The sequence below is a fragment of the Salmo salar genome, chromosome 15 (genome assembly GCF_965601325.2).
Source record: "Salmo salar chromosome 15, fSalSal1, whole genome shotgun sequence".
Classification (NCBI taxonomy): domain Eukaryota; kingdom Metazoa; phylum Chordata; class Actinopteri; order Salmoniformes; family Salmonidae; genus Salmo; species Salmo salar.
In genome coordinates this window covers 5,398,875-5,412,165 of record NC_138305.1, presented here as the reverse complement: position 1 = coordinate 5,412,165, position 13,291 = coordinate 5,398,875, and the positions used below count along the sequence as shown (strand labels likewise).

The 13,291-nt window shown below is 44.6% G+C and overlaps 1 long non-coding RNA gene across 1 annotated transcript; it reads right to left on the bottom strand.

Annotated features, from left to right (window-relative positions):
• Nucleotides 1-2: 2 nt before the first annotated feature.
• On the bottom strand, nt 3-13,063 carry LOC145860859 (uncharacterized). The gene is made up of 3 exons (XR_014380573.1): nt 6,408-13,063; nt 5,553-5,622; nt 3-170 (listed from the first exon to the last, which is right to left on the bottom strand). It is a non-coding gene; the product is annotated as an uncharacterized LOC145860859 (long non-coding RNA).
• Nucleotides 13,064-13,291: the final 228 nt, after the last annotated feature.

Here is a 13,291-nt window from a genome sequence, read left to right as displayed (position 1 = left end):
ATCCAGGTCTGTAAGTTGACATAACATGTTATTAATAATTTAGATGAATACAAACACATCATTGGCATGAGCTCTCAAATCAGTCAGAAATTGTCCTTATTGTTTCCAATCTAAAGAATAGTGTTGCAAACTTGGAACTCACCTCTTCTCCGTAATTCCTCTGTTTCTTTCTGTAAATGAAGAGATGCATTCATTCAGCAACAATGTGTTCTTCTGTGTGTCTGTCTGTTTAGGCTTCTAGAACAATGCCACAACAAACACCAATAAACTCCAACACAGAGCAACATGGTTGATCAAAGTTGTGATGTCATCCGTTCCCTTTGTGATGACATCATAGCCTGGTCCCAGTTCTGTTTGTGCTGTTTAGACAATTCTAATGGACAGAGAGTTGGAAGTAAAGCACAAACTGATCTTAGACCAGGCTATAATGTAGCCTATAATGTAGCCTCCAAATGTGCACATTTGTTCATGTTCTTTGCTGGTAATGAGTTATTAGCCCAGTTATAGATCATTTCTAGTCAGCAATGGGGGAGTGATTGCTTCCTACAAGAGCATAAAATGTGTGGATTTCTAAACATCTTTGAATAGCAAGTCAGGTAAAGAGCCCTGCATTTTTTTTTCCAAAAGTCTCATGGAATGTAGGCCTACATTGAACACCACACACCGGCTGCTACTGTAGGCTGAATGATAGAACAGCTATTTCCATGTTTAAAGTTAATCGGATGCATTTTCTCACTTGTTTTTGACGGTAGGCCAATCTGATATTCATACATTATGATCAAATAGCCACAGTTTTACAACTTTCAAGTTTTCGCTCAGCAGACCAGAAGTTTGCTCAGTGCCCGAAAAAAAAGAGAGCAAACATTGGTGGCCAGTTATAGTGAATAGTGATTAGTCTCCTTACTTCTCTTCTTCTCACAAACCAGACAGTACACTGAAACCTTTAGAGAAGACTAACAGCAGTTCAGGCAGTCTACAGGAAGTCTGCTGATAGTGACCTTGATTTGACCCTATCACGCTGCAAGATCTGCTATGAATCATTCAATTATCCAAAAGTAGAAAGTGGAGAGAAATGACTGTAGATCTGATCTGACAGATACAACTAGTGTTTAGTGTTGATGATGTCTTAAACAGCCAACTGGTTGATCAGAGCCAATCAGAGCCTTCTATTCAGAATTTTCACAGAATTCTGACCATTGTTACACCATTCTCTACATGTGGATCCACTGAAAAGGCCTAGCTTGGCCTTTAGGCAATGACTAAATGAAGAGTAGGACCCAGTTTACCATTACAAATATCACCCCAATCATTGGTAGTTGATTTTAGTTGACTGACAGTGTTGATCCATTATTATACAAATGTACTCAGTCATTAATTGATCAATCAAGGCTGTATAGGAACAAATATAACAATTATTTTTTATTTTAGAGACTCTTCAAAATGAACAGCATAAACATGTATAGTATTGCAAAGTGAACAGCTGTGGTACATTGAAGACAGGAGGATTTAAAGATTATTAGTATTATTATATACATTTTAATTGTTATTTTAAAGGTACACATAAAGACAGAATTTAATCTGTTGAAACAAAATATGAATTGTAGCATCAAGTACCAAAATAGTAATTTACTGGTTATATTAACACATATTCATTCATGAAAATTACCTTGTTTATAGTCTAAATAGAAATGATTTAGAACAGCTCTGTCAATCATCACTGTGGTCTAACAGGCTCATGTTTGCCACACGGCTCACATTTCCACCCTGTGACATTATGAAAGCTTATACAGGGTAGTTGTTAAGGTTTATCACCCACAGTTGTTCACTCCCCCTCATATAACCCATACTAGTTGTATTGTACCAGACTATTGCTGCCACCTTAACCAGAAACACAGTTTGTTGTGAGACAGAAGTAGCCTTATAGACACAGGGTCGCTACTCGCTATAGTTTATTTTTGTGTGGCTGATTTGAGGATTTCACTTGAAAGCCACAGTTTTCACAAACGGTTCACATATAGTGTATGATAATATTAATGTCCATATCATTTCACATATTATAACCAAATTAGTGACATTTCACACATTTGATGCAAAAATCTATATTATACCATTTACCAGTATTACACCACAGTTTGGGTTGAGGGCCTTCCTCAAATAGTGGCATCTGGCCACTTCTTCAGCTTTCGTTCCTTGAATTTGTTTGTTCTTTTCTGGTTTCTGTTGTTGTTCCCTAAACGATTATGTTGCTGCTTGGCCTGTCTTCTCCCTGTGTGGGCTGTCGGGCGGTTGCAGGGGCTGTAGAGGCTGCAGCACCGGGCGGTTTAGGGAACAGCGAGCTGATTATTTGAGAATGTAACTTAGATATCTTGTCAAAATTAAGGTTGTCAAGGGTGATCACTCTATTTTCCACCTCAGGATGGGCGGTGCTGCTGCTACTATTTTCCACCTCAGGATGGGCGGTGCTGCTGCTACTATCTTCCACCTCAGGATGGGCGGTGCTGCTGCTACTATCTTCCACCTCAGGATGGGCGGTGCTGCTGCTACTATCTTCCACATCAGGATGGGTGGTGCTGCTGCTACTATCTTCCACCTCAGGATGGGCGGTGCTGCTGCTACTATCTTGCACATCAGGATGGGCGGTGCTGCTGCTACTATCTTCCACCTCAGGATGGGCGGTGCTGCTGCTACTATCTTCCACCTCAGGATGGGCGGTGCTGCTGCTACTATCTTCCACCTCAGGATGGGTGGTGCTGCTGCTACTATCTTCCACCTCAGGATGGGCGGTGCTGCTGCTACTATCTTCCACCTCAGGATGGGCGGTGCTGCTGCTACTATCTTCCACATCAGGATGGGTGGTGCTGCTGCTTGCCCCGCCTCCTCCCTGTGTGGTGGGGGTTGTAGAGGTTGGTCTGTCTTCTCCCTGTGTGGTGGGGGTTGTAGAGGTTGGTCTGTCTTCTCCCTGTGTGGTGGGGGTTGTAGAGGTTGCCCCGCCTCCTTCCTGTGTGGTGGGGGTTGAAGAGGTTGCCCCGCCTCCTCCCTGTGTGGTGGGGGTTGTAGAGGTTGGTCTGTCTCGTCCCTGTGTGGTGGGGGTTGTAGAGGTTGGTCTGTCTTCTCCCTGTGTGGTGGGGGTTGTAGATGTTGCCCCGCCTCCTTACTGTGTGGTGGCGGTTGTAGAGGTTGCCCCGCCTCCTCCCTGTGTGGTGGTGGTTGTAGAGGTTGCCCCGCCTCCTCCCTGTGTGGTGGGGGTTGTAGAGGTTGCCCCGCCTCCTCCCTGTGTGGTGGGGGTTGTGGAGGTTGCCCCGCCTCCTCCCTGTGTGGTGGGGGTTGTAGAGGTTGCCCCGCCTCCTCCCTGTGTGGTGGAGGTTGTAGAGGTTGCCCTGTCTCCTCCCTGTGTGGTGGGGGTTGTAGAGGTTGCCCCGCCTCCTCCCTGTGTGGTGGAGGTTGTAGAGGTTGCCCTGTCTCCTTCCTGTGTGGTGGGGGTTGTAGAGGTTGCCCCGCCTCCTCCCTGTGTGGTGGAGGTTGTAGAGGTTGCCCCGCCTCCTCCCTGTGTGGTGGAGGTTGTAGAGGTTGCCCCGCCTCCTTCCTGTGTGGTGGGGGTTGTAGATGTTGGCCCGTCTTCTCCCTGTGGTGGAGGTTGTAGATGTTGCCCCGCCTCCTCCCTGTGTGGTGGGGGTTGTAGATGTTGGTCTGTCTCCTCCCTGTGTGGTGGGGGTTGTAGATGTTGCCCTGTCTTCTCCCTGTGTGGTGGGGGTTGTAGATGTTGGCCTGTCTTCTCCCTGTGTGGTGGAGGTTGTAGATGTTGCCCCGCCTCCTTCCTGTGTGGTGGGGGTTGTAGATGTTGGCCCGTCTTCTCCCTGTGTGGTGGGGGTTGTAGATGTTGGCCCGTCTTCTCCCTGTGTGGTGGTTGGTTGTAGATGTTGGCCTGTCTCCTTCCTGTGTGGTGGGGGTTGTAGATGTTGGCCTGTCTCCTCCCTGTGTGGTGGGGGTTGTAGATGTTGGCCCGTCTTCTCCCTGTGTGGTGGTTGGTTGTAGATGTTGCCCCGCCTCCTCCCTGTGTGGTGGGGGTTGTAGATGTTGCCCCGCCTCCTCCCTGTGTGGTGGGGGTTATAGATGTTGGCCTGTCTCCTTCCTGTGTGGTGGGGCTTGTAGATGTTGGTCTGTCTCCTACCTGTGTGGTGGGGGTTGTAGATGTTGCCCTGTCTTCTCCCTGTGTGGTGGGGGTTGTAGATGTTGGCCTGTCTTCTCCCTGTGTGGTGGGGGTTGTAGATGTTGGCCTGTCTCCTCCCTGTGTGGTGGGGGTTGTAGAGGTTGCCCCGCCTCCTCCCTGTGTGGTGGAGGTTGTAGAGGTTGCCCTGTCTCCTCCCTGTGTGGTGGGGGTTGTAGAGGTTGCCCCGCCTCCTCCCTGTGTGGTGGGGGTTGTAGATGTTGGCCTGTCTCCTCCCTGTGTGGTGGGGGTTGTAGATGTTGGCCTGTCTCCTTCCTGTGTGGTGGGGGTTGTAGATGTTGGTCTGTCTCCTCCCTGTGTGGTGGGGCTTGTAGATGTTGGTCTGTCTCCTCCCTGTGTGGTGGGGGTTGTAGATGTTGCCCTGTCTTCTCCCTGTGTGGTGGGGGTTGTAGATGTTGTCCTGTCTTCTCCCTGTGTGGTGGGGGTTGTAGATGTTGCCCTGTCTCCTCCCTGTGTGGTGGGGGTTGTAGATGTTGGCCTGTCTTCTCCCTGTGTGGTGGGGGTTGTAGATGTTGGCCTGTCTCCTCCCTGTGTGGTGGAGGTTGTAGAGGTTGCCCCGCCTCCTCCCTGTGTGGTGGGGGTTGAAGGGGCTGCAGTCGAAGAGGGCTGTAGTAGTTCTCTGATTTTCAGAACTACACTCTCCTTAGCTGTTCTCTTTAAGTCTTTTTCAATAAGAATGTCTATCTCTTCCTTAATATTCTCCTCATAAAGAGCCATGTGATAAGCTTTGATTGTACTGTCCACCACACAATCGTTAATGTTCTCATTCGTTGTACATTTTCTGCAGATATCAGAACAGATTTTACTCCAAGGTGTTGCAGTCAGAATAAAAGTCAAAATAAGCATACCCAGAACCAGTCCCAAGCCAATAACCTGAAACAAAATGTGTTTTCATGTTAAAGGTAATCTATTATTTAGACCAACCTATACTCTTGTGTCCATCCCCCCAAATACTCTTGACCCCCCCCCTCAATACTCTGGTCTTCACCCCCCTCAACACTCTGGGCAGCGTCTAATATGTTTTTATGTTCTGAAACGTTCAATTGACGGGAAACAGCATTGTACTGAACGAGCAGTTGAAAAACTTGGAGGGTTGGGTTGTGTCTAGAGGAACGCTGTCAGCATGGCCACTAAGTCTGGACTGATCTTTTCAAGAATGTAAACGTGTGGAAATGTGTTCAGTACAAGTTGTTCCGCAATGTAGCAAACGTTCAAGCAAACTGAAAACACCACTGGTATCCACCCCCCCCCACCCCCAATACTCTGGTACACCCCCCCCCCCCCCACAATTTTTATAAATAACAAGTAAATAATGAAAGGTACTCACCATGGACTGCCTTTTGAAATTAGTTTCATGTTTCTTTTCTAGTTCCTCTTGGGAGGGTGTGGTGTTGTTCCTGCAGGGAAGCATTGCTCTTTTATAGCACACGTACCAGTCCCCATCAAAAAGCACAGACACAACCCACAGCAACCCTATAGCAGTCGCCTTAATGAGGCTTGACAACAGTCTTCCCCAACAATTACAGCTACATCTGCATGTAATTCTCAAGACTCGTTGAAACTCTCCATCCATCCAGAGAATCAAGAAAAACAATATCAGAGCTGGACGCACCATGTAGATGGTACAATGTTTATAGGTAACCTCTGGTTTAACACCGTGTTTACATAAGCATTTTAAGTGCTCATCAAACACAACTTGGTAAATAAAAGGAGCAGACGAGGTCAAGTACAAACTGCCTTTTTTTCTCACTTGTGAGATCAGACTGTCAAATGCTGACTTGAAGTGCTCCATGTTTCACCTTATTATAACCTATCAGTATCAGAGTTTCTACAGCGTCCCCTGACTACCGTCCTGTCTACTTTCCTCTCCCCAGATGAACAGAGTGATGATGTTAGTTCCTGGTACACCTCTACTAGTCTGGTTATACCTCTTCTAAACACCTCAGCTGCAGCTCCATCCTGTTGTTTTAAAGTCTGTGGTTTTGTCTGACAAGATGGTACAGATAGTAAATGTTAGAGTGTACACCTTGCACTTTACAGATGAAGAAGTTGTTCAATAAGAAAATAATGCCTTTAATTTCAGAGAGACTTGAACAGCATAAACATGTTCAATAATCTGGTCTCCACCCCCCTCAATGCTCTGGGGACTTTTAATAATCAATAACAAGTAAAAGGTACTCACCATAGACTCCCTTTTGAAATGAGTTTCAAGTTGAGTTTTGAGTTCCTCTTGGGAGGGAGTGGTATCAGTGTTGTTCTTTCAGTGAAACTCTGTTCTTATACAGCACACGTACCCGTCTCCATCAATGAGCACAGACACAATCCACAGCAGCCGCCTTTATGAGGATGGCCAACAGTCTTCGCCACAAATTACAGCTGCATCTGCATGTAATTCTCAAGACTCGTTGAAACTCTCCGTCCATCCAGAGATTCAAGAGAAACAAGATCAGAGTTGGCAACACCATGTAGAAGATACACTGGTTATAGGTAACCTCTGGATTAACAAAATGTTCACAAGAGCATTTTAAATGGTGTCGTGACTTCGGCTATGCCGGATTAAGTGATATGACATGCAATTTTATAAAATCCTTTCTCTGTAATTAATATTACCTGATTGAGCTAATCATGTAAATGTAATTAACTAGAAAGTCGGGGCACCATGGAATAACGTTTATAGAGCTGTTATCTTCCGAATAAACTCTTAAAGACCTAGTAATATTTTACATCAATAGCGGTCCACATTAATCGTCACCTTATTTTCAGTCTCATAGGAAAGTTGTAAATTCTTGGTTATCTTCACGAACCCTGGCTAACAAGTTGAATCAGCAATACAAAATTGGGTTTAATTATTTATTTATTCACTACCTAACTAATCACACAGAATTACATATACACAGAATACAAATTATGTCATACAGAAAACGTCCCTGGTGAACGGAACCTGTATGAGGCTTGTTGCACGAAGAAAGGGGTTGGGCTTGAATGAAAGAGCAGGAAGAATGAGGAACAAAGGGAGAAGCTGTGCTATCGTAAATACAGTATCTTATGCATTCTAAATTACCGCCCATTTGGAAAAGGAAAATGCAATAAATATTTACTCTGAGCTGCGCTTCGGTAGGTTGGTCATAGATGCTGGCTGTGTTGGCCAACAGGGATCTTCCTGTCCTCGGAATTATGTCACTGGTGATAAATTGGATACGTTGTAGTATCTTCATTGTGTGTTAGGCTGGATATGTCGTCTGTCCTTACCTAGCCCACGTTTACAGCGGCCGCTGCTAACTCAACGGCAAGGAAGTATCACTTCTGTAGTGAATAAGAGTTCAAAGTTCATACCATTCACAACCAAAGCTCACGCTGAGGTTGGCTTAGTTCTGTACTTGACAGGTTAGTCCTTTTAACGCAGAGGCTGCAGACCTCACGTACCCGGAAAAGGCTGGTTACATTTTCGTCAAGGGCTTATATAGTGGAGGGAGAGAAGGGTGTGTTTCATAGTTTATAACCCATGTCTCTTCACAGGGGTGGGCCACTGATTGAGAAGGGCTCTTTCCTTATGAAAACCCAATTCTCTCAATTGGAAGCTAAAATTACATTTAATTTCCCAACAAACAGTTTCAATATCAAACATTTAAATTGCACAACAATTCCATGTGAATCTGATAACTAGAATGTGTAGACTTTCCCAGGTACAGTTTATGTCGTCATGTCATCAGTCATAATGTCTCAGATGAAAAACGAACTGACATCCATACTCATTAAGTACCTGGTATATTTCCAACTGGTTCTATTACCGAAATATGGTTCCTTTCCCCCACTCGTTTGATGTTCCCAGACTCTCTATGTTTAAGAAAACTATTCGAGAGTCCTTCAGTAGGGTCAGAGAGAGAGGGGAAGGGAGAAAGGTATTTATGGGGGTCATAAACCTTACCCACAGGCCAACGTCATGACAGTGGTCATCAAACACAACATTGTGAAGAAAAATAACAAAGAAAGTCACGTAAAAACTGGCTGTATTTCTCACTTGTGAGATCAGAATGTCAGAATGTATCAGATTTGCATTTTATTTATTTATTTAGTGTATATACTATGTGTCAATATGATGTCCCAAAAACGTGACATTGGAAATTTGAGATAAAAATCAATGATATGCTGCTGTGCCACACACACCACCATAAGTACAGATGGAACATTGTCCTTGCTTGAAGTAGAAACAGGTGCACCTTTTTGGAACACTGGGCAAGTGACTACCAGGTGGCTGTGTTACGATTGGGTTGGTTTTGACAATAAGGCACCGGACTACCACCATATATACTGCTCAAAAAAATAAAGGGAACACTTAAACAACACATCCTAGATCTGAATGAAAGAAATAATCTTATTAAATACTTTTTTCTTCTTCAGTCACCAGCAATAGATGCAAAGAATGTCTGCAAAACATCATCTTTGAGAAGTATATATGTCCTGTACTAAATCTAGGGCTGAGTGAAGAACATGTTCAGTAAGAAAACTATGCCTTTAATTTAAGAGAGACTTGTCACAATGAGAGACTCCACTGCATAAACATGTTCAGTGTTGCAATGTGAACACCATAGCTGTGGTGTCTTGGTCCCAGATTTGTTTGTGCTCTTGCTTGTGTAACAGTGTTGCTTCCGTCCCTCTCCTCGCCTCAACCTGGGCTCGAACCAGGGACCCTCTGAACAAATCAACAACTGCCTCCCACGAAGCATCATTACCTATCGCTCCAAATAAGCCACGGCCCTTACAGAGCAAGGGAAAAAACTACTTCAATGTCTCAGAGTGAGTGACGTCACTGATTGAAACGCTATTAGCATGCACTGCGCTAACTAGCTAGCCATTTCACACCGGTTACCCACACCCCCCTTTGACCACCTTTTCAGCAACAACCAGTGATCCGGGTCACGGCACCAATGTAACAGTGTTGCTTCCCTCCACAAACAATGTCTGAGGTCATCAAATGAAACTAATAGAGTATAGTAAGGGACAGGGAATATTACTACAATGTTTCAGTTGAAAACCAGCCACATCTAGTTCATGGTGAATATTATTACAATGTTTCAGTTGATAACGAGTCACATCCAGTTCATGGTGAATATTATTACAATGTTTCAGTTGATAACCAGTCACATCTAGTTCATGGTGAATATTATTACAATGTTTCAGTTGATAACCAGTCACATCTAGTTCATGGTGAATATTATTACAATGTTTCAGTTGATAACCAGTCACATCTAGTTCATGGTGAATATTATTACAATGTTTCAGTTGATAACCAGTCACATCTAGTTCATGGTGAATATTATTACAATGTTTCAGTTGATAACCAGTCTATTGGTGACACTTTACTTGACACCAGGCGTCATAAAACGTTATGACATGGTCATAACCTGTCATAATATGTCATAACAGTTGCCAAATTGTCATAACCTTTCCTAATATGGTCATAACACTGTCATGAACTATATATTTACACCTGTTGTGACGTATGTTGCACTATTTCATGGCTGATTAAGACACCTACATAAGAGTGTCAAAACCCACATTTATTCAAATGCCAAGAAGTTCCCTTTCGTTTGAACGTTTGTTGTTGTTGTAATTCATTTTTAACTGGCATGTTTTTTTTCATCATATTCTAAATAACTTGTTGAAAATGCACTTTAAGACACTGTCAAGAAGCATTATGACCATCCTGTGTCACTTTACTTGGGCCAAGAAAATACACATAATGACACTGTCAAGAAGCATTAAGACCATGACAATTGCATAAGCCTTATAGATCTATCACGTACTGTACATGCCCTTATATCATTCATCAGCCAAATAGAGTGTCTTGTCCTGCTCCTGAAATCTGCGCCTGCATTCATCCCAGTCATCAGAAACAGACCATTGGGGTAGGTGCATGTCTAACATAAATGTGTGCAATTACAATTATAATTGAATATGGTCAAATTCAGAAAATGTTATGTAAGTAGGTGTAATGGATTATTTTGCATTGTGTGGTAAGTTTTGTGAGGTTTGACACTCGTATGTAGGTGACATAACCAACCATAAAATAACGCATCAAGTCCATATGTTATTTTTGTGTTATTTCATTACATTTTACTTTTTTTTTTTTTACATTTTAGTCATTTAGCAGACGCTCTTATCCAAAGCGACTTACAGTAGTGAATGCATACATTTCATACATTTTTTTTTCCTGTGCTGGCCCCCCGTGGGAAACGAACCCACAACCCTGGCGTTGCAAACACCATGCTCTACCAACTGAGCTACAGGGAAGGCTATTTCATGGTTTTGATGTCTTCACTTTTATTCTACAATGTAGAAAATAGTAAAAATAAAGAAAAACCCATGAATGTGCAGGTGTGTCAAAACTTTTGACTGGTACTATATTTGTCATGACAGTGTTATGACCATATTATGACAGGTTATGTCAGTTGTTATGACATGGTTATGACTGTGTCATAACGTGTTATGATGCTGGGTGTCAAGTGAAGTGTTACCTGATGGTTTTCGTTAAGGTCCATGTCTGTGGGTTATATTTCACTATGATAGACATGTGTCAGAGGTAGCTAAATGTGTCTATCACTGCATTATATGTTATGACCCCTATGTAGTTAGTTGTCAACAGGATTGAGGGTATTATAAGGGAACAATCTCCTCAAACTAAGGCAATTGGATATGTTATTAACTTCCTAATACAACACATGTTAAGGTATGTCACAATTGGAACAGTAATGACATCTCTATGGCCCACCTTGGGGGGTCAAAGGTCATACATGTTTTTGGTCCGTATTGGCATCCCTAATTTCTACATTTTATTTTCAAACATTACAAAATGGGAGAAATGGCTTGCATTCCGTTCATAACATTCTAACAAACAACCTGATGATGAGGGCATTAACTTACAGCTGGTAAAGTTTTAAAGCCTTAAGTATGAAACACACCGAGAATCTGAGTGCTGATAGACTGCTGATCGATACTTATCACAGTGGGAGGCCGTTCCATCTTGCTAGAACAACATACTTAACTGCTGTGTACTCATCTGGTACTGGCAAAATTACCGTTACTACTTGTAGAATCGCAATGCTTGACAGTGGTCGACAACTTGAGCCAATCAGAGAGCATGAACCTCCACGTAGGGGAGCCGACAGGAGTGACAACAAAAAGGAAACAAGAGGGCACTTCTCCCGGTGTCATCCACCTTTTTCATCATTGTTCTAACTAAAACAATACAGAAGTCTTTACATATTTTACATCTAGCTAACGATGGGATGGCCGCATGCTGCCAGGGTTTCCTGCTGCAGCTGGAGTTATATCTGGCGACCGTCCACCCGGCTCCCTCGGGCCGTGAGAGGGTGTCCGTCCTCGTCTCGTGCCTCTCTTGGAAAGCCTTGGAGTGGGCCAACGCTGTGTGGATTTCACCCGCGTCTTTTCCACCTGAACGTCTTTTCCACCTGAGGCAGGGGACGAGGTGCGCGCAGGAGTTCGCGATTGACTTTTGGACCCTGGCCGCCAGTGCGGGATGGAACGACAGGGCCCTGATCGACCACTATCGCTGCAGTTTGCGTGAGGACGTCCGTTGGGAGTTGGCTTGTAGGGACACCACCCTCACTTTTGACAAGCTGGTGGACCTGTCCATTCAGCTGGATAACCTGCTGGCTATCCGCGGACGTTCAGAGCTGGACCTTTCGGTTTCATCCCCCAGCACTACTGCTCCAATACCCATGGAGCTGGGAGGTGCTGCACACCGGAGGAGGTTCCTTCACGTGCACCATCTGTGGCCGCAGAGGTCACACTGCCGGTCGGTGTCGTGTTAGTTCCTCTGGGGGTCGAGGCAGCAGGCAGGGCACTCTGGCATCACCCCAGGTAAGCCGGCAACATTCTCACCCAGAGCCCTCTGTTGCACACCTGTTTTTGTATGTTACTTTTCCTGAGTTTTCCCCGCATAAGGCGCTCGTCGATTCAGGCACAGCTGGGAATTTCATAGACAGATCATTCGCCCATAGTTTAGGGATCCCCATTGTTCCAGTGGCTATGCCCTTCCCAGTTCACGCCTTAGACAGTCGACCATTAGGGTCAGGGTTGTTTAGGGAGGCCACCGGTCCTCTGGGCATGGTGACGCAGGGGGGTCACAAGGAGAGAATCAGTCTCTTCCTCATTGACTCTCCTGTGTTTCCCGTGGTGCTAGGCCTACACTGGTTAGCCTGTCATGACCCCACTGTTTCATGGCAACGGAGGGCTCTCACGGGGTGTTCGCGAGAGTGATCGGGGAGGTGTTTAGGGGTTTCCGTTGGTGCTACTACGGTGGAAAGTCCAGACCAGGTCTCCACCGTGCACATTCCCCCCGAATACTTCCGATTTGGCTCTCGCCTTCTCCAAAAAGAAGGCGACTCAATTACCACCCCATCGTCGGGGGGCATGGTCCGGTAAATCTCCTGGTAGACGCTGCACTTCCCAGGAGTCACGTGTATCCCCTCTCACAGGTGGAGACGGTGGCTATGGAAACTTATGTCTCCGAATCCCTGCGTCAGGGGTACATTCAGTCCTCTACTTCACCTGCCTCCTCGAGTTTCTTTTTTGTGAAGAAGAAAGAGTGGGGTCTGCGCCCATGTATTGACTATCGAGCTCTTAAAGAGTTTGTGCTTTGCCTCAAACCTCATGCTCCACATACTGTGTGTAAGAAAGGATCGATTTGTCTTTTGCATGCTGGGTAATGTATCATAAAGTGATGTTTGGGTATTATGTTTTTATGTGGGTACAACTGTTTGAAGAGTGTGTGATGTTCAATGATCAACTGCTTCAGATACACAGTCATGCCCTCCCTAAGAAAAGGGGAAAAAAACAATGTTGATTATTTGCAGTAAGATGAGCATCAAATTCCAGTTCTCATTTCCTGGTGGAACAAAATCACCCAAAATAAAGGGAACGTTTCACACAAAACACAGAGTTTGCTATTTCCACTGTCCTCTAGGTTGACTTTAGTTGGACGGTTTTTGCACTCCAACTACCCATAGTCAAACAAGTATATTCTAGAGAGAAGGGCACCTTTCA